Raw genomic sequence first — 23,108 nt, forward strand, 5'->3', positions numbered from 1 at the left:
ATATCGATGTCAATAATATCGAAATAAATAACTTCGATGTTACTAATATCAATTTTTAAATACATTTTGTGCATATTATATTGTATTTATTATGTTTTATTATTTATTTTAAATGTAATTTAATTAAATATTGTCTTTTACTACTGTAGCGGGTTGTGGGTTTATAGGGGAATAGGGTGGGAAGTAATTTAATTATGTTAAATTAATTATTAATTAGTAGGAATTATTAATTAATTAATTGAGAATTAATTTTTAATTAATTTTAATTAATTGATTGATTGATAAATATGTTTTGTAGCGGGTTATGGGTTTATAGAGGAATAGGGTGGGAAGTATTTTAATAATAATTAATTAATTAATATATGTTTGTACATATTTTAATTAATAATTAATTGGTAATTAATATATAATAATTAGTTAATTAATTAATATAATTTTGTACATATTTTTTATTATTAATTAGTTGGTAAGTAATTAATATTAATTAGTTAATTACATTAATTAGAGTAATTTTTTATATATAATTTTTTGTTATTCTTAATTAATTAATTGGGAAAAATAATATTACTTATTAAATTAAATTAATTACAGCTAATGTGCTAATATATTTACTTTATTGTTATTGTTAATTAATAATTAATTGGTAATTAAATAATATTAATTAATTTTGGGTAAAGGAGTATTTTTAGGGTTCAGGGTCAGTTTTCAGTTTTTGGGTAAAGGGGAATTTTTAGGGTTCAGGGTCAGTTTTCAGTTCTTGGGTAAAGTGGTATTTTTAGGGTTCAGGGTCAGTTTTCAGTTTTTAGGTAAAGGGGTATTTTTAGGGTTCAGGGTCAGTTTTCAGTTCTTGGGTAAAGGGGTACTTTTAGAGTTCAGGGTCAGTTTTCAGTTTTTGGGTAAAGGGGTATTTTTAGGGTTCAGGGTCAGTTTTCAGTTTTTGGGTAAAGGGGTATTTTTAGGGTTCAGGGTCAGTTTTGGGTTTTTGGGGTACAGGGATATTTTTAGGGTTCAGGGTCAGTTTTGGGTTTTTGGGGTACAGGGATATTTTTAGGGTTCATGGTCAGTTTTGGGTTTTTGGGGTACAGGCGTACAGGGTAAAAATAAAAAAAATTACATTAAATTAATTAAATGAAATTAAAAAAAAGAAAATTACATTAAATTATTAAGTGTTTTATTTATTTTAAATGTATATGTATTAGTTTTAATTTTGTTTTAATATTTTTATTTAATATTTGTAAAATTATATGTATTTTAAAATTATTAAAACAATATTTTTAATTTCGATATTTTTGTACTTACCTTTATGAAGATATGACTCCGATATTTTTGATGTCGATATTTTTGTGCCGATATTTTTGTATTTCGATATTCTGTCTGTCGATATTATGTCAGGCATTCCATAAAATGATATATACAAATAAAACAAAATAATAATAAACAAATCAGAATTATTAACATTTCATCAGATATTAAACACTCTACTTGTCAAAAGAATAATCTTTATACCACACAGGATTTTGCCGCTTTCTCTGTGTACGTTGGTCAAATGAAACATCTTTCTCCAATTTTTCGCATTATTGGCAGACTTAGAATGTGATGATACACAAGAATTATTGACATTACCATTTGGCCACAACCAACGAGGAATTTTAACTATTTTAGATAAACTGCACACATTTCCATCAGATAACTCAACTACCTGTCTACCAATACGTATGACTTTCAATGGATCAGAATAACGTGACTCTCCTCATCTGATTAGTCTGCCTTTTTTAACTCGAACCCAATCATTTACATCAATTTGAGAAGAAACATTTTTCGGACAATTTTTAGTTTTGTCCTTATTTCTAATCAAATTTGTCATCCAAGATTGACACATATTAGAAACACTCTTCCTCCCTTTCATTTTTTCAAAAGGAGATAAATGTCCCATATTCCTAGGAGTATTTCTATAACACCACAAAATCTCACTTAAGGCTTGTTTGCCATCCTTTCCATTTCATAAAGCTAATTGTAGACCTTCTTTAAATACTCTTATCCACCTTTCAACTATTCCGTTACTCTGTGGATAATATACAGAAGCTCTTTTATGATTGATACCATGACATTTCATAAAATCTTTCATTTCAATAGAAATGAATTGTACACCAATATCAGTGGTAATTGAATCAGGAAAACTTTCTCTCTCAAATATTTCGTTTAAGAATTTTATCACTACACTTGAGGTAATACTTGAAACAATTTTTACTTCTGGCCATTGTGAGAATTGGTCTATCACAATAATGGCTTACACAACACTTTTATTATACAATAAAGGTCCTGCAATATCCAATGAAACACATTCCCAAAACGCGACTAGATCTAGATATTGGTAAATGCTCATATGAAATATGTTTTTGAGATTTGTCACTCAAGCAGCATTCCATGCAATCTCTAACTTTATGTTCAATGGCTTTGTCCATTGCAGGCCACCAAAATTAGCTTTTAATTCTGTTTTTCATGCTTGTCATGCCTGGATAACCCTCATGAGCCATATTTAAAATATTGTGTTGCAATTCACTAGGTACAACCAATTGTAAACCTATAAATAATACATCATCATTCAGAGATAACTCATGAGCAATCAGAAAGAAAGGGATCAATTTTTCTGATAAATCAGTTTTTCGTGGCCAAGATGATTTTACATACATTATGACTTCTCTCATTGCTGTATCTTTGTCACACGCTGACCTCCATTCATCCTCTTGAATACAACCTTTTGACACGGCTCATACACGGAGCATGCGCAGATCACTTAACTGACAGGAGACTCTCCGATTTCAGGGAAAGGCTTCTAAAATGCTTCAAACACTCACCGAGTGTCACAGGGAGACACGGTTTGCATGAAAAGCCGATGTGAATCACGACAATTCATCCGGAACGCAGTGCAACAACGTGGAATCAATCCTCCAGGAACAGCTACCTGATCTGCATTGAGTGGGACTCCAGGCTCCGTAGTTCCCTTCCCATCCTCGTCGCCAGTATTATATTCAAGAAGATGCATACGAGTGGTGAGTGAAATTATTCATTTTATTTCCCAGGATTAAATAGGCATGTCTACATCTAGAGCCTGGTTCTAAAACTGTCATCTCTGGAATCTCGAACACGCAGTGTTCTTGATTCCAGACATGACATCAAAACACCACATAGGGTTTACTATACTCCTTAACCTAGATGACCAGGGGGTAACCTAAAACTGGCAATTTACCTCAGTGGCCATTGCCATCACACCCAGTAGATAAAGGAAGCCACTGGCAACAAGAGGAGAGAGGCATCACTGTGGTCTGGTTCTGGAAATGAATCTGGTTCCCTTGGGAGTTCCTGTTTTTTCCAGACCGAGACAATCATCTTGGGTGGGGCTGCTGCATAAAAGCCCCACCCATGAGCAGAGTTAGTGGATTAAAATGTGACTGAATGAAGAATGAACAACTCCTGAGGTCTGAGCGGCCCCACATCCATCAGCAACCATTGCTGGTTCAATGAGTTGTAGCACCGCCTATAGAATGGACTTCTCAACAAACTCACTACTGGATTGTGCGCCAGGAACTGGAAGTGCTCTTCAATTGGCAAGTAGCTGGCCTCCTGTTTGCCTGCTCCAGGGATATAAAGAGGGGAAGGACCCCTGCCTCTAAGAGGGCTCAGCTAACAACAGAAGACTGACTCTTCTGGGGCCCTCACTGGAGAGGTGATCAAATGCCTAGAAGTCTGGTTCTGTTTCAGAGATTAAGGGCCTGATTTAGACCTCGGCAAATAGGTTACTCCTTCACCGTGCTGACAGGTATCCTGGCCACCAAAATGTAAATCCCATACATTCTATGGGATTAATTTTCAGTAAATGGGTTTTATGTCACCATTGTGATGGATAACCCATCCACTGAGATCAAAATCAGGTCCCCAGTTTCAAGGTACCCAATTTGGCCAAAATAACCCTCTTGATGTATCTGACCTCTGGTCTATCGCGGTCATCCTAAAATCAAGACTAGGTCAGGGTCAACCACAAATGATTGTATTTAATATTGGACATAGCATGAGGCATATAGAATATCTTTTAATTAATTTACAACTGTGGGACGCCTCTGAGGATATGGTAGTAAAGGATAGGGTTGAGAGTGACCACAATCCTCTATGTTCATCTTTTGACTTGCTCCCAGAGAGGATATCCGTTCGACAGTGTAATATGGTGACCACCCTTGATGTGGTCCCTACTGACGACATCTGAAGACTAAAGTGTGCACAGCTAATAAGAAAGCCATATATTATAGCAGTCCTTAATGCAGGCACAGACGGGACATTAGCTGAGATAGAGGGTTGTGTAGCTACCTCTGAGGTCCCTGAGACCTTCATAATACATTTTTTGCCCACTTACATTCGCATTTTACGAGGTACCCCAAGAGTAACGATTCACAACAGATAAAGGGTACCTCTTGTTTCAATGAGGAATCCACTAAGGCCCGTATGTTTTTATGGGACATGATTAAGGGTGGTGCTCCGGTCAAAGTACGGGCAGCTGGATCAAAATATAGAAGGGCCCAGGAGCAGGCAAAGAGTGGGATGAAAGTAGATGGCAGGAACTTAGATCAGCTTGCGCTAGTAACATTTCCAGGCTGTTCTGGAACATAGTGAAGTGGGGCAGAGCAGGCCATCCAACCACACCACCGAATCACGTAACCCAGAAGCAATGAGTTAACCACTTCAAACCCCAATATTTGAGTAATGTAACCCAAGGTAACCAATTTGACCCACCACAGTTGTTTTATCATGGTACACCGTTTGTAGAGAAAGACGTCATCACTGCTCTTGGCGCTGTAACGGGTGGAAGAGCGCCAGGCCCAGACGGTATCCCGGCCAACATATACCTTTACAACAAAAATAAATGGAGTAGATATTTTGTTATAGTAGCAAATGCAAGGTGCCAGGTTCCTGGAAGGGGGCAGAAATTATCCCGGTTTTTAAAAAAGGCAACAAATCACTCCCAGGCAACTACAGGCCTATCAGCCTGATAGACTCTTTACAAAAAATAATGGGGCGGTTAGTCGTAAATAAGGTGCAAAAGTGGATTGAAGTGTGGTCCATCTGGTCTCCCCTGCAGGCTGGGTTCAGAGCGCACATTAGCACAATTGACCAGGTGTTTAGGTTCCAATTAATATACTGGAGATTGGTGGTCCTCGGCAAGGGCAGCTTATATTCTGCCTATGTTAATCTCAAGTCAGCGTTTGACCTAGTGCCCCACAGGAAATTGTGGATAGTGCTCCAAGAGATGGGGATGTCACCTGAATTGCTTTCGCTTATTGCCAGAATCCATGAGGATAACTTCGCCCACATCCGCTGGGGCGCTCAAGGCAATTAACCAGCTGCTTTCCCATAGAGAAAGGCATACAGCAAGGTTGTGTGATGGCACCCATACTGTTTTCTTTGTTCATTAATGGAATTGTAAAGTTTTTAGAGTCCATCCCAATTGATGCCACAGTCCTAGCAGGTGAAAAAATCCTGTATCTAATGTTCGCTGATGATGTATTAACTATTTCAAAAACTGTGAATAGTCTACAGGGAGCATTGAATCGTTTCGAGGAGTTCTGCGTTATGCTGGGTTTGGAAGTTCATATCTCCAAAACAAAATTTATGGTGTTCAATCCCCATAAGGGATTTATAGGAGGCTTACTTATGAACGGACGTCCACTAGAACAAGTTAGTTCATTTACATACTTCGGGTCATATTACAGAACGACATGAGATGGGCTCAACATCTTGACATGGCTACAATAAAGCACCAGCAGCTATCTGGAGTTTTACATTCTGAATATAACACCACTAGAACAAAACCAGTTAGCCCGGTGCGTCAAATAAATAACATGAAAGTGGTCAGCTCCGCCTTATATGGAGTGGAACTCTGGGGGTTCGAACAGATCCAAAAGTTCACAGTTGCTGAAAATAGGTACTTTTGAAAGATCACGAGCCTCCCACAAAGCACTCCTGTACGCCCTTTGTTATATTACCTAGGCAGGAAAGCACTGGCCGATGCAGCAAGATTCCGCCATATTCTATACTGATGAAGACTCTGGTCAACCCCCGAACTGGCAAATTCCGCTGCCGGTCTAAAGGACTTAATCAGTGCTGAATGCTTTCATAAAATTAAATGGCTCAGGGAGGTCAGAGCCAGCCTAGTAAGTATGGGTTTGGAAACGCTCTGGGAGAATCCCTCAGTGGCGCCTTTTCCGCCAAAGAAGACCCTAAAAGTGAAATACTGGGCCACCATTGCTTTTAATACCTTCAGAAATGTGGATATGTCCTCTCTTATGGGCTGTTTTATGGACTTTAAACTTTCCCCATGCCTGGAACCTTACTGCGACATAATACCAAAACCTCAGGAATGGAAATTGTATTTTCAGTTTCGGGTGGGCTCACTTCCCATTAGATCCTACACAGCAGGATGGATCGCAGAGGGTGATAGTTTGTCCCACTTGTGTATGGCCCAGACAGAGACAACGTCCCACTTGTTCACATGCTCCGCATATGTAGGGCCGTGCCAAGCATGGCTGGCACCAATTTGTAGTACATTGGGGACCAGATTGAGTGGAGAGGCACTAAGAATACTACGCACGAACAAGTCATCCCAGGCCCTATTGTTTGATATGTACTCTTACTGATCGTATGCCATAGTACCTTATAGTAATTTTAAAACGTCTTTTATGGAATTGTCGTCGTCATGAAATACCAATATTTGGTTTTAAAAATGTATATATATATATTATCATGGAGTTTTATTCTGTATGTATGTACTGTGCTTTTATGACTTGACGTTGTATAAAGATTGTTGGTATGGTAAGGTATGGTATTTCAATAGTGCTATATTTTTCTAGTAGTGTACAGTAAAACCTAAAAAAATAATTTCTTTACTCTCATATTTTAAAGTTTTGGTGTACTTTTGCTCACAAATTTTTCTTAATTTTCCAAACTGGTCTGGGAATTGTGATGTGTTGTTTTCCTTACTTTGAAAGTGTTGGTACTGTTTTAGTAGCAATGATGTCTGTGCCGAACTACCAGCTGTGGGAATCAGTCTTCAGTGGGCCGTAGCAATCCCACATTCACCCGGTGCCCTTCTAATTGGTCGCATGGGGGTGCCCATGGGTCCCCCTTTCTATGTATGCACAGTGTGGTGGGTACCATGTGGTGCTCACGGAACGGTACACCCTTTCCCCACCTGATCGAACCGAGTCCCTCATTATACGGGAACATCTAAATTATTCTTTCGGACTCACAGAGCGCGATTCGTTCTGAAAGCTCTCCGGGACGAAGTCGTTTGGAGGGCTTTCCTAAAGAGATCAGATTCAACCTTTTAGTCTTCAAAGAATGCTATCACCAGACCTGCAATAACTATACATATGGTTTGTACTTTTCCAACCGGTCACAGACAGCATAATTTTATCATAGTTTTAGGGAGGAGAGACACAACGTCTCTGTTTATGATATGATGCTTGTGGAAACTAAACGCATAGTTCATATGAGGCAGTTCATGAGAGATACAGGTTCTGCCAAGTCAGAGGCCTCAATTGTTATTGATAACTTCATTTCCAGCTTAGCTTTCATGTGTAGAAGATCAGGTGCTTTCAAAGCATTGTTTATAGTAGGCTACAGCTTTGGGTGATATACTCCACACCCTTTTCCTGCTCTTGTACTTATTCTCCTAGGTGTAATTAGTTGTTGTACTGTTAGTTCCTTCATTTTTTCATAACTCCCAGACTAAAATCCAAGGTTTTCTGAGCAAGAGTTGTCAGTCACTGTTGATGAAGTCATTAGACTAGAGCCACATCTGTTTTGAACCCAAGTCCAAAATACTACTATCACGCAGAAAAGGGAAATGTGGGATAGAATAATCCATAAAATGAATGCTGTAGATACCATACAATGGGAAATTAGTATGAAGTGGAAAGACCTAAGGTCTGAACTTGAACTTGAACTTTAGCTTTATTCGATTTTTAGGTATAAAATCATAAAAGCACATTGCAAAATATATACACAATTACATTTCAAATCATATCACGGTAAATAACGTTACAGCTAAAAAATCTTTAAGAAAAATCAGGTACCAAATGCACAGTGTATCAAGTAGGAGTCTGGGTATTAAAAACCCCTCAACCCGGAGCCGTTTTGGTCCAGCCAAAAATTGGCCTCTTCGATGTTCTTGTGTGGGGATAAAGTGAATCTCTGGGATAAAAGTCAGATAATCCCCAGGTATGTATAGGACCATCTCCTATCTGTGGTTTCCAGGACTGGAGGTAAGGCACGACATTACTGTTTATAAACTTTATCAGAACCAGGTCACCAGATCTCTCTTTTCGTAGCGGACCCAACCATCCCACCCTTCTAACACATTGTATACTACCATCAATGTCAGGGGGTAGGGGTCTATTTTTTGTTAACCAAAATAGGGCCTTATTTCTCAGCTCCTGTTCACTTTCAGTTTTTCCCTTTGTGAGTTCAGGGACCCCAGAAAGGACACCCACGAACGGGGCAGCTTCTGGTGGTAGGTGGATATGATTTGTTCCTCTTTGTATGTTCCTTATCTTGGAAGGTGACCCTTTAGGTGGCGTGGTTACTTTGTTCTGTCCCGACTTATAGGAACAGCTGTTTGCTGTTTTTATTTTGGTGGAGACTTTCTCGGTAGCTTGGGTTAGTGTGCCTGGTGATGCCCGATGGAGTTGAAGAACACTACTATGTGGAGTTGTCAGAGGCTTTACAATATCGCGTAAAGGCTGTGGTTGGTTGGGGTCGGCCTTGTTTTTTAGGAGTATCGAGTTTGTCCTAGTCATTTCCTCTATTGCCGCAATCCTGTCCCCAAGATCGTTCATTTTTTCTATTAAAGGGTGTATTGCGGCATTAAACATAGTCTGTATCTGGGCCAAGAGGGTTAATGAAGTTGGGGGTGCAGGCAATGTATTTTCCTTGGCTTGGGAGTCTGTTTGGTTTTCGGCTGATCGTTTTCTTTCACCTGGAAAGTCCTGAGGGGACATTATAGGGTTCGTCCTGCCTATTTTTAGGTGGGCAGGGGGAAGTAGCCAGGAGATTTCCATAGGGTGGGGATGATGTACTGGGATGGGGGCTTGTGATGGCTGAGGGGCAAAAGGAGGCATTAATATGCTCCGATGTCGACTTAACGGCCGCATACTTAGTTTTGCATAAACTGTTAAGTTCCTCCAGAAATGATAAGTTTGGTGATGTGTCAACAGGCGGTGTTGTTTTGATTAAATAATGAACCATCGACCCCTCTGCCAAGTCCCTAGTCACAGTGGGAATCTTCGGGGCCCCCTTATGAGACATGTTGTAATTAGCAGTAGGTACCTATGAGGAGTGAGAGTGGTTTGGCACAAGATGTCTTACCTATTATAGGTGCACGGCCAGGGGGGGTGGCCCGTCCCGGCCTCTTCTGTCCGATGAGGGCCATAGAGGGCCCGCCCTTTGCCCGGGCTTAGCCCGGCGCTCCCGCGCGCGACTCGCGTTGCGAGAGGTTCTCCTGCCTTTTGCCGGCGCCTCCGGGCGCTCCGCTGACGTCACCTGACCGCCGGGGCACCTGGGGGATGTAGTCCCTTGCCCTCGCGGCGGTCAGGGTGCTGGCGCTAATGTGGCGCAAGAGTCTCTTCGGCCGTTCCCCTCACGGCACTTGGTAGGTGTTGGTGGACCTCCCCGGGCGCTCTCCTCCCTCTTGTCAGCTCCCCTGCAGCACTCGCCACCAGCTCTCGGCTCTCCTCCCTTTTGCCGGTGCTCCGGGCGCTCCGCTGACGTCACCTGACCGCCGGGGCACCTGGGGGATGTAGTCCCTTGCCCTCGCGGCGGTCAGGGTGCTGGCGCTAATGTGGCGCAAGAGTCTCTTCGGCCGTTCCCCTCACGGCACTTGGTAGGTGTTGGTGGACCTCCCCGGGCGCTCTCCTCCCTCTTGTCAGCTCCCCTGCAGCGCTCGCCTAAGGTCAAAGGTGCATAACCTGGCCTCCAAGTAACACCTGGAGGTCCAGAAGAATGGTGGTGGTCCTCCGAGCATACCCGTAAATGTTTTCCCTGGGAATAGAAGGACTTGGCCATTCTACACACTGAAGGCTTGCATTGCCATGTAGTTCCCACTAATCTGTAGGATGTACATAACTGACCATATCATGGTGACTTGTAGCAACAGTAATTTAGATAACTTTAACATGACATTTTACAGCCTTTTGAAGACAGGGCATACCGAGACCCCAGGATATTGATATGAGTACTGATTTTGACGCCACCTACCTGAAACCCTTTGTGGGGTGGAAGTATCACCATCAATAGATTAGGTACAGCATGGATGTACACTTAAACAGAATAGGGATGCAATGGTTTAATGAATGGTTTGCTTACTAGCGAAAAGTGTCTTTCTTGATTTACAGAGGTTTTCTATTGAGGAGATGTAGGTATTTATGGCGCTTATGTGTACCCCGATTTATAGGGTTGACACCTTGTGTTTCTCACCGTCACGTCACTCACATTGTATTTATTCAGTAATTTGGCTAAATCATCCTTGGATGGCCTTAAATGTGTTACTTATATTTGGTTCTACCCACTCACATCCAGTTAGTCACAAGATGTTGAATCATCACTTTTGGTGAGGTGTGACGCGCATGTACATATCACAGTGCTAACAGATTGTCGTCTCTCCATCTGCTTTGGGTTATAGACTAATTAAGGTATCCTTTTTTGTCCTTCAACCCTGTGACACATTGGCTTTGCGTGTCTCTACACAATAAATCCACCTTGTGCATGAATTTTACTCTCCTGAAATATCATTGGTTTGGATGCTGTAGTCAATTGGACTATTGAATCTAAATGAATACAATAGTATTTTAGGTGTGTTTACTCATACAGCCTTGAAAAAGTCGCGGGATAACCTCCCTGTATGCGACGATACACGTGTTGGCTGCTGGGAGCTGTTTGAAGATGAACGCTATTAAAACAACCAAGAAGAGAGAGAAAAGAATCATGTTTATTGTCTATGTATTGTGCTAACTATGTGCCCTGCTTAATTGGAAAACTTTACTTGTAACCGACGTGTGCTGGGGAGTGTCAGTTGTTCTTGTTGGCTTAGGCCTATCTTTTGGAGGTTGATGGTTCTCCTCACCTTTAAGCACCGTCTCGTGTACTTGGTATATCCAGATATTTTATTGTGTGATTCTTCATAGTGGCGCCGTTTACCTAAACTTAATACCAATGTCCAGGATTTCGATCCCCCACGGGATGGTCCAACCCCATCACCTGGCGGGAGAGAATGTAGGAACCCATCTTGGTCACAAACTGAACACCCCTCGCTGAGATGTTAGGCAGCTGCTTGGTGAAGCATTAGCATGCAGGGACATCTCCCAGTCAGCATAAGTGTCTCCTCTGGCTCACTCACGGAAATGCCTATTTATTTATAATAAAAAGCATCCTTGCCATGTGTATACAAATTAGCATTGTTATGGTTTTGCAGATAGCCCTGTGACCCTGTAGATAAAGATATAACAACATTGTACAGCATGTACAAAAGCCTTGTACTCAGTGTTCGAGGCATCATGATAATGTTGTGTGAAACAAAACGTGTAAGCAAAGCAATTTCAGGGAAACAAATTCAACATTTTTATGCCCACAAATATGTGCAAAAGGTTATTGTAAAATGTTACTGTGCAAAAAGAGTGCAATGTAAAAAAATGTGCACCGTTGGTACATGGGCTTACCTCATGCACATAACACCCAACCCTCATACTAAGGGTCATCCTAAAAGCTATCTAAAACAGCAGGCCATATAATATTATAAAACCTATTAAATCTAAATCCACTCTAAAATTACCTTGAAGCAGGATTACAGAGCAAATGTGTTCTCATCCAGTCCCCACAGCAACCGCAGAGGGACTACATCCTGTAAGCATTCCGCAGAGTCAATATCCAGTACACTAGGAGCTAAAGCATCCCAGGGTGGCTTAAAGAATGCGCTCAGCAGCAATTGAATACGCTGTGGACAACTAAACCCATGGGCCATTCCAGACTCCATCGGTAGGTCATGGTGCAACCAAGTACGTTCTGAGGGAGTACTCAGTACACATTCATGACCGCACAGCAGACAGCGGAATACAGGTTGTATGCAATGAGGCCACACAGGTATGAACAAAAAGAACCACTGCTCATTTAGTTCTCGAAGCGGAGGTGTGCCGAAGGAGTTTCTTATTCACTCATTGCATTGCAGTACAGGCAGTGTTGTATCCATTCCATTTTAAACTGGGACATCCATTTCGTAGCAGAAAAAAAAAACATCCCAGCCACAAGTAGCAGGACAAGCGGAAGACAAAAATGCTTCCCAGTACTGAGTGAATAAATTATGCAGTTACTCTGAAAACTATCTGAAAGGTGCTAACCAATCCAGAGCCAATACATTTAAATAAGTGTGCTACTCCCTTTGTATTTGACATATTAAAGATACAGTGGACCAACTCCCCAAAATGGAGTGGGAAGTTAGTATGAAGTAGCATCTGTATTTCGGATGAGGACCTCACAACCTGGAGATCAAATGACTCTTTGAAAGATGTTAAGGCCACATCCTTTTGAAAAAGCATGTCTTTCAGTTTGCTCAGAGAATCAAAGCATATGTTGTAAACATGTATTGAAGGCCACAGCGTTGCCTCCCAACAGTACTTGTGTGCAACAAGTAACTGGAATTAACTGTCATCAGATAAGCATTGCCCGGGTCCATTCCACAACAGCCTTTATCACTCAGCATCAATAATAACTCCTATTAAAGAGTAGCCTGACAACTGGATGAATTACAGCGGTCAGAGAACCCTTTAGGTAACATGGCAAGTTTGCAACTGAAGCATTACAAGCCTGGGGAAGTGAAATGTCCTTACTAAGGACCCGCTTAAAGCATTCTCACAATCAGAACCACTGAGAAAACATTCTGGGCCATATTATCAAGAACGGTGCAAACATTCTCGCTGCTTTAGCGGCAGGAATGTGCAGCTAAAGCGGCGATAAGGGGCTTGATAATATGCCCTAGAGAATTCCAATAGAAGCCCAGGTTTGATATCCTTGACACCAAAAACTGGGTTTCTATTGTTATTCTCTAGGGCATATTTTCAAGCCCCTTATCACCTTTTTAAAGGCAGTTTCCTGCCGCTAAAGTGGTGAAAATGTTTGCGCCATTCTTGATAATATGGCCCGCTGTGTCCCCATCTCTGCATTGAAACTCCCACAATTTATGCAGAAATTCTTCCCCAAACGCTTCATATCGTCCTGCTAGGTGATGTTGTGGACAATATTAGAATTGGAATGTCGTGACTAGTAGGTTGATATATCCATGGATTATCCAACCTGTGGATGGCGTTTCACCAGCGGGGAAAGGTAATCGTTGTTGTTTTTCAATGTACAACGTGGTGTACTTTACAACTCTCTGTGCCAATTAATATCTGTCATTCAGTTAAATCATGTGAAGTAAGCATATTGGCCAGAATATAAGCGTCCAGCTTAATAACACAATGGACCAAAGTTGCAACTGTCCATGTTGTAAATACCACAATAAACAAAAAGAGAGAGAAGTTGTGACCCGTTCATCTTATCATTCAAATACATACAAAACACCATGAAAACGGATCATCCACCTATTTATGATTTGGTTACTCTAGTCATCTTTGTTCAGTCCCTTTTGATGTGGTTAGGGACTTGGAACCCACAGGCTCTTTAAGAAGAACCCTCACTCATCTACCTAGTAGGTGACATGCTTCATAATTGGGTTTGCAACCTGGTTGCCGAATGCCCCCAGTGTCTTCAATGCCAGATTACTGCGGACCTGGTTGTTTTTGTGTGATTTTGTGAATGTGATATAGTGAGTTAAAATTGGCTTGGGAATCCCTATGATCCCAAAGTATCCCAATTGTATTTGTATATTTAGGGGTTCCCGGTCAATGTTAGAAAAAGTGGTGGATGTATATAGGATAATTAATTGGTCCAGTGTATCCTTACTGTGGTAATTCTGGGCGTGCTCTACATGTTTCAGCCACCTTTGGTAGCCCATAAATGTCAACATGGCTTTCTTCAGGACCAAGTTTTTTTGGCTATGCATGCATACTCAAGCATGCAAGGCGAGGGAGTGTGCTGCCAGTACTTACAACATCCTTGCGTTGTTCGGTTATAATACAATTTGTTTTTTATCCTGTGAAGAAAAAAAGTTCAAAGAAAGAGAGATAATTAGGTACCTATAGGCGGTCACACTTTTCCAGGGCTCAGATTGTATCCCCTCAAAGCCTGTTTCAACAATCATTGATCCAACAAACAATAAAGAATGAAAAAGAAAAATGTCAATAGTGAAGTGAGAGTTTCTCTTGTTAAAGGAGTGCTCATGTTTGTCTTTCTAAGCCCGTATTCTGAGCTGGCAAGAGAAGTTATAAGGAATCATTGTATGCACAAAAAAGATACACATTTTTTAATAGAAATGAGGTTCTTGATTTCACTCGCACAGGCCAGTATTGAGGTGCTGTGGCCCTCAAAAGTATACATAATGCAACACATTCTGTGTACAGTACATGAGTCATACCCCTCTTTTCTACTCAGAGAAAATACAGGGTGACAAACATTGATTCAGCATGCGTGCAAACATCACAAGTCGTAGTACGCTGTGCTCTCAAACACATACAGTATGGGTGCCTCAGTAGCTCATGAGTGCCTATGCATCCAGTTGTATACACTGCTCAACCCAGTGATGGGAAAAACTGGATAAAGAATGTGCTCTGGAATAAAATTCAATGTGTAAGACCAATTTACTAACGTTATTATAAGTAGGGAAATTCTCCAAAAAACACTGCTCAGAAGTGGGCTTCTCTAATCAAAATTCTGCAATAAGCCTGTAAAAAGAAAAAAAAAGTTTAATGTTAAAGGTACCTAACCCCCAGTTCCACCGAACATGCAACTTTACTCCTGTCCCTTAATTCTTTTGTCTACCAGAAGTGGCTGACCACACCCAGGATTCAGTAAGGATACATGTGACCAATCAATTAATTATCCCATACACATCCACTACTTTTTTTAACATTGACTGGGAACCCCTAAATATACAAATAAAATTGGGATCCTTTGGATCATAGAGATTCCGAAGCCAATTGTAAATCACCACGTCATATTCATGAAATCACACAAAAACAAACTGCACCGCAGTAATCTGGCTGTACAGCACACTCTGGGGGCTTTCGGCAACCAGGGTGGGAACCCAATGATGCAGCATGTCACAACTAGGTATGTGAGTAAAGGTTCTACGTAAATACCCTATTGGTTCCAAATCCCTGAACCACATCAAAAGGGACTGAAGAAAGAAGACTTGAGTAATCAAATTATAATTAGGTGGACGAGCCGTTCTCATTGTGTTTTATATATATGTTGTAAAATAGACACATCTTGCTGAATTATGTCAATTGCCGATGAAACTATGTTGACCAATGAATATATCCTAGAGGATAACGTGGACATGCCATTGTCAACTGCTGCCAAAGCCTTTTCTAATTTATCCCTATCAATCTCGCCCAGCCTCCTTAAGAGCATGTTATGTTGGCATGGCATATTAGAAGTTTAAACGCCATTTTGCCTTTTGCTGCTTTTTTCACACAACACTGCATAGCTATTTTTGCAAGTTAGCTTTCACGAAGGTCTATACATGAGAAAAGGTTTGTTTTTTCGACATCTCTAGACATACATTGTGCCCCCAGTCTGTGCAGTGAGTGCTGAGCCGTCAAGGTTATCATAACATATGAGCCTGTTTATCGGCATGTCCGTGAAACACATTCTAGACACAACATTTTGGTTGCTGCGAGCCAAGCAAGATTCTGGCACCTTTATCATAGCATACTTGCCATAATTTCACACACTTGGAAGCTTCCAAGGGATGCAGAGAGCCTTGCTGATCCAGATCTAATTTACACTCACTGAGTGGAAAGGTAATGGGGTCCCACAAAACAAGCTTCTTTAGTTCATAATACATAGTTCCTATATAGGGAGGGTGTTTAAAGTAGGCGCTATATCACCTGTTTGCACAATCATTGTAATATGATTCCTCCTTTTCTGTTTTATGGAGTTGTAACCATGCTGACCATATTATTTTGTAATCATATGTTTGCTTATGTTGACTAAAATACTGTGCATGAGATCACATCGTTAAAATAAATATTTGAACCTTACCGTGTCTCTTTTTTACTCCTGTTGTGGATCGTCCTAAGTCTCATGTTCTAGGTTGTCTAATGATTGGTTACTTTGCTATAGGACGAAGAGCTAATGTGACACTGATTGTTTGCTGGTTGGGGTTTCTAGGTACTGAGGTGAGTTTCTGGTACACCACAGTTCACTAACGTCCTAGGTCTCTGTGCATAGTTCTGTGTATGAGCAGAAATCCTTGCAACACTCCCAGCAGCTCCCTTTGAGAAACTTTCCATAGTTCATTGTATAGGGCATACAAGAAGTGCTTTTGACATGTGTTCCGAGGACCTAACAAGAAATCTCTGAGATTCTGGTCATCCGACAAAAGGGACAAGTATTAGTTCATCTGAGATAATGTAGAGTTCTTTAGCCAGTCAAGGCATAACTTCACAACACTTTATGATATCACCACCCGAGCATCCAGATTATACATAATGTTAGTCAGGTCTATTGATCTTAAACTCTCTAGCATTACGTAGAGATCTGGACTGACACCCTTTAGTGTCTAAATGTCAAACTGAATACAAAGGAACAATACCATGCAAAAACTGCAATAACTGCAATTGTATTATCAAAGGGAACACCATACCACACCCCATGAAAGGCCATCCTATTAAACTTCAAGTCAATGCCACCTGTGACTCAATGAACTTAATTTATGCTATTAAATGTCCTTGTAGCCAACTTTATGTAGGCAAAACTGAGAGAAAAGTGAAAACCCGCATGAATGAACATAAATCGAACATTCGCACAAAAACCGAGAAATCCAATGTTGCCATACATTTCAACGAAGCTCACCATACCATTGCTCAATTACAATTTATTGTGCTTGAAACAATCACTAAAAAAGAGGGAACAGACAATCACAAACTCCTTTTGAAAAGAGAACTCGAATGGATCTATCGTCTTCAGTCTCTTAAAGCTTACGGTCTCAATGATCGAATCGAATTTAGTTGCTATTTATGAATGTACCTGTACTTAATACACTGTATTTTCCATATACTGCATCTTTGCATTTACCGTACTGGTTGATATCTTGCATTGTTCCACACACCCCTTTCTTTTCACTACCCTAAGCCATTGCGTGTTCCCTTCTCAAGATGGCTGCCACTGTAATTCACTAACTCACCCGACCTCCGATCCTTCCTTTATGTTTATGCCCCTCCTTCTTTCATTTGTACACCTCCGGTTCAACCCACTAATCACTCACAGGCTGAGCCACCGTACCTGAGACGCACATCGTCTCTCGTTTGAAGTAAGTACTAACCGCCACTTCGATAAATCTGCCACCCGTTTTATCCACCTTGATCTTGATAACTCGGCATGCTACCCTTGCCGCACGGTTAAATTAATTAAACTTTTTACTCACGCTTTATTTTGCCCATAGACACGTTATTAGCCAACACCGCCATATCATTCCTATCACCCTTCTACTCCTCACCCCCTCACGTATACTCAACACAGACCTTGTTATTCACCTCCATTCATGCACAAACCTCAGCTTTTAACGTATTGTTCACCCACACCCCTTTATTATTATTTTTTCCCGAGCACCCCCGTCACACGCTCTCTTACACCCATCTCCTCTTCTTCTACAGGCGCTCCTTGACAAAGGGTGGTTTGCCCGAAATGCATCAGAGTTGTTCGTTAATATGATTGACTTTTTGATTGTACATCTTTGAGACTTTACTTGATATGATAACAATATCATGAATAAGATACAAATGGAAATTAATAAACTATCCTTCAAACAGTGGAATCATTATTGTTTGAACCACCCCGGAGTGCCTCCCTGGGATGTACCCGCAGTTCATGCGAACACTACTCTTCTTGTATACTAGCAGCGTTTGGTCGGAATTATTAGATGTACCATCATACAATTCATCAGAAAAAAAATAGAGTTGATTGCTCTAGATCTTCCAGCAAATTATGCACGTATCAATGTCCCAATCATCAGGAATAGTACTAGCGGTAATGATATCATTTAAAGAAATCTTAAACAAATACGGAATTTGCCAAATTTCAGTAGGGCCATATACATCATACGAAAACCTGTCCCACACTATTCCTTCAGGAATTGGTACTGCTGTAATGTTCACCAGGGACAGATCTCTTTGTTCACACTGCGATGAAGCATGTGGTTTCAATACCAAGTTCACCAGTTGTACTGTAGAGCATTCTGGAAGATAATGTCCATTCAGAGGTAAGAAATAGACAGTTATCAAACCAATCCAGAGGACCAGAAATAGTAATCTAATTGTAATCGAGAGTTGTTACCAGGGAGTAACAAAGTATGTCTTTTTCAACAAAAGATAGAAAGCACGTACTTGTAGATTGAAAGGGAGAGTTTGTGTCAGTGGTATCTCAGGTTCATTTGAATCTGATAGGAAGGTGACATAGTCCACGAAGTACCATGCTGCCATTTAGACGATTTTTGGCAGCTCAACAGGTTTGGTAGAACCAGAAGGCGACTTAATCTGTGGAATATTGACATAGATCTTATTGTCATCGAGTTTTCAAATTGAAATTTGTGTTTCTGTACTAGTTGATTGTACAGTGGTTGTTGTTGCAACTGGGAGAAAAATTACTTCATTCTTGTTCACTGTTTCTCATTAGAGAGAAATCTTCTTTAGTTATCAGAACTTCCATCTGAACCTCCTGTTTGATAGCAAGAGGAGAGCGGTGGCTACCCAGGAGCCCACGTGGCTTACTGTTGAGAATTGGCCTTATAACGTTTTTTGTTCAGATCAAAGGAGACAAACCTTTTGTCTTATCAACGGCAAGAAGCAGAAGTACAGTTCGGTACCCTGGACAGCCAGGAAAAGGTGCAGGCATTCTGTATGACAGCCCAAATTATTTGTGGTCCACAATTTTCTCCTTGACTGATCCCCAGGCTTTGGGACCTAACTGGGTCTTGTCAGAACAACCTTCATGTCCCCGGTGGCGGTGCCCTTTACTTGGACATTGCTTTGTCTGTCCCAGAATCCATTTAGCCCCTGTAAAACAATCAAACCTTCATTGATGTCAAACGATGTGTTGGCTGCCATGTGCTGACATAATCGAGGCCTGGAACCCACATTCTTACCCCAAACAGGGTTTCATATGGAGTCCGACCACCCAGGGATGTTCTTGGTATATCGTTAGGTGCCCTCTTGGCCCCGTATAGGCGATGGTCCCAACTGCGACCTGAGTCTAGTACCCGTGCTGTTAAGGACTACTTTAAGTCACAGTTTTTCCTCTCGACTACAGAATTTTCTTCAAGATGTTAGTGTGAGGGGTATCACAAGGTCACACCCAAACTTCCCATGACGTCTTTCTATGCCAGAGAGATATATGCCAGACCCTGATTGGAATGTAGTGTGCCAATTGCATCTGTCCTGATGAAGACTCACAAGTCTTTGCCCACAGTTCAGGCGTCAGCCGACCGCTGTGGCCATAGCCACAGGCATCTAAAGCATGAATCCACCGTCGCCAAGATTTACTTGTAAGCCCCGTCAGATTGAAAGAGTTCACAGTAGTCCAAATAGACACAAGTGAGAGGCTTGTTGAAATCAATAGAGGTGTCTGTGGTGGACGTGCAACAGTGAAGCCCTTCATCTGCTGGCAGATGTCACATTTGAGGACAAAGTCCTTGGTCTGTTTGGTTACACAAGGCCACCAGTAGCGCTGCTGCAATAATTAATTTGTACCAGTAATTCCTGTGTGTGCTGAACCCAGAACCTCATGTGCAGCTAGTATTAACCCCAGTCTGCAATCAGTGTTAGGTATGACTCTATCCCCCACTCATGGAATGTGAGCATATGAGCCTATGGCAAGAAATCTTTCAGCATTTCCACTTTTTCCTAAATCATCTTGTGCCTTATTGTGCAACCCTTAGAATGTCAAAACCCATTTGGCCCCAGTAGTTAAGGTATTCATTACATGACTGGACACACAAGTGTACATACTGTAGTCATATTGATCTAAAAGACATTTCATTTGGAAGAGGATATTATTGTTCATACTGCAAAAAGGCTTGTGTTTGTAATGTATTGTCAAATCGGTAGTCTACATCTGTTGCAGTGAGAGAGTGCATCTCTTACTATGCCAGTCTTTACAGCTATGAGAATTTTCTTTGTAGGTACAAAATGAATTTCAGCATGTGTGTATAAATATAATTGTGATTGGTATGCTATGGGTACCGTATCACCTTCCTTGAACATGATATAGTTTTACCCAGACAGTCCAGGGACTCACGGATCACCAGATTTGTGGTGTTTACACTTGTGTGTAAATTTGTGGAAGATATCACCTCAGCTTGTGCGAAACACAACATGTTTGTGTGTTCTTGTGTCCAATGTGGAGTAGTGTGGCTCACTGGCTAGAAGCCGCAGACCCTGAAGCAGAGGTCGGCCCGGGACCAGGGTTCAATTCCCGACGCGGCAGGGTCTTGGGTCAATGTCCGCGGACGTGATAATTCTCGCTTAGGTGCCTACGCTAACCATGGGTCCCACTCTGCAACTCTGGGCAATAGCTAGCTTAATCTCCACAATGGCCCCAGCAGCGCCGGGGATGTCTGGCTTCACCTTGGGGGTGCCCTCTCACAGGGAAAGCCAGGACGGGTTCCTCCGCGGTATACAGCGCCAGGACGCCACGTAACGAGGTAACAGTGCGCTTTACAAGTATACATACATTACATTACATTATATTACAATGTGTGCTAGAAATATCTTGTATTATCAAATCATAAAATGGTTTTACACATTCTTCTTAATCCAAAATGTATGTTCTGCCAAAATTTTAAAATCCTATAATGGATTGTAGTCATTGGAGGTTGGAGCATCGCACATTTTTCTAAAAAGCTTTGCTTGACAATTTGTATCCTAAATAAAAAGGACATTGAGATGGACAATTTAAAAAATGTTTTAAATTAAATTTGTAGCCCATCTAAGCAAACCCCAGAAAATATGCGGTCCGTTCTGTTCAAGTTGTCCATTAATTCATCATCTGTTAGATATTTATCATTAACGTAGGACTCTGTTACCCTGGCTGAGAACAGCCCAAGCCTTTTTAATACCCCTGGGGAAATCAACAGAATTGCCGCTGTGTGCCCATCCGTGAAAATGCTGTCAATTGTCTGCTTTCAGACATTATATTTCGGCATAAAATCCATTGGAGATATCTAGGGGCCTATTAGGATGGCGGGTGGACTTACGACTGCTAACCACCCTAGCAGTGCTGGGACCAGCCTCCACTGGTGTGGCGGTCCCGCACCGGCAATTAGGATGCCACCACCACAGTGGTGATGGCATCTCCTATTCCCAGTATTGTGGCAGGAGGTGTTCACTGCACCGGTGCCTGCCACATTGTGCATGCAAATTCCTACCCCCATGTGCACCCCCACCACCCTGGAGGCCCGCAACCGGCCCCCAATGCCAATGCCAAAGCCCCATGCCTTTCTATGGCGGAAACGCCGCCATGAAAAGGCTGATCTCCGCCTGAATCCTAATATGGATGGAGATGTTTTCCGCCGGGTTGACGAGTCGACCAGCAGAAAAGCGGTGGGCGGCCTTTCCGTCCGCCATGGACCCTCGCCATTGTAATATGGCAGGGGCAAAATGGGATGCGGGTGGAGGGAAATATCAGGCAGATCGGCACCACCATGCGGGCGGTGGTGATCCGCCCAACATTCTAATAGACCCCTTAGTGTTGTTTAGTATTTTTCCGCACAATGTTGTGCATGCAAATGCAGGGGGGTACCATGGATATGCCCATGTGCACCCCCCACCACCCTGGGGGCCAGCAACCGGCCCCCAATGCCAAAGCCCCATGCCTTTCTGTGGCGAGCTGCTGTGATTTCTGACAGATTGTCCAGCATCGTCAATACCCACTCCTCATTCAGAATTCTAGGCATGTCTGATTTTAATTATGGTTACCTTTTTCTTTTTTTTAATTCGAGGTTTAAGAGTCTTTGATTTTTCTTCTTTATTATTGATGTATTCAGATGAGCATTGTGATTCCTTCTTCGGTTTCACATGCTCTTCCCATCTCCACGCTGACCATCCATCTCTCTCCAAACGTGTATTGGATGCCTCCCAAAAGGAACAAGAGAAAAGTGTATCAGCACTCTGATATCTGATGGCTTTCTAATGTTATCACGGTTTCTGAGATTACATCTCTTTTCAGTTCTTTCCTGCTGAGGAGACTCACCATGTTATCTTGTCTTTATCCTTTTGTGTATTATCCCATTCTTTGCCGAAGATCAGGTGCTTGCCTCGAGGTATCCTTTTTAGAATTAATCTTTAGTTGTGGTTTCCCGGTTGTTGCTCTCATATTATCTCTACCAAGTGTAGCATAAGTTTCTTCAATAATTTCTGGTAATTCCCGCTCCTGCTGTGTAGGAGTGAAAACCCTCATGTGTTGGTGTGTAGCCAATGCAGCTGTCTCCCCCTTTATGTTGCCTAATGAAATGGCGGACACTTCGGCAAATCGTCTATCAATTTCATCCTTAAGTCCAGGGCAGGTGCAGCCTGTGCTCAGGTAAAACAGTCAGAGTAGGGGTACCATGTGTTCTGTTAAGCAGTCTTCCACCTGGTGGGGCATCCACATTTGGCAAGCAAATGCTGTGGCCTAGGCTCATGGTTAACCCTGGGCGCAATGGGCATAGTGGGACTACGTGGAGGGCCACGGAGGTATGAACAAACTCCGTGACCCTCGTGGCCCTCTGCGTGGCCCCATTAAGCCACCCGCCTGCACCCTCCTATATTATTGACAATAATTATACAACTAATAAGTAAATTTAAACTACTTACCTGAACTATGGCACCTCCGGGCTGCCCTCATCTTCTTCGTCGCCGTTTCTGCTAATTCTTGTGAAA

The sequence above is a fragment of the Lissotriton vulgaris genome, chromosome 4_1 (genome assembly GCF_964263255.1).
Source record: "Lissotriton vulgaris chromosome 4_1, aLisVul1.2, whole genome shotgun sequence".
In the NCBI taxonomy this organism is placed as follows: Eukaryota; Metazoa; Chordata; class Amphibia; order Caudata; family Salamandridae; genus Lissotriton; species Lissotriton vulgaris.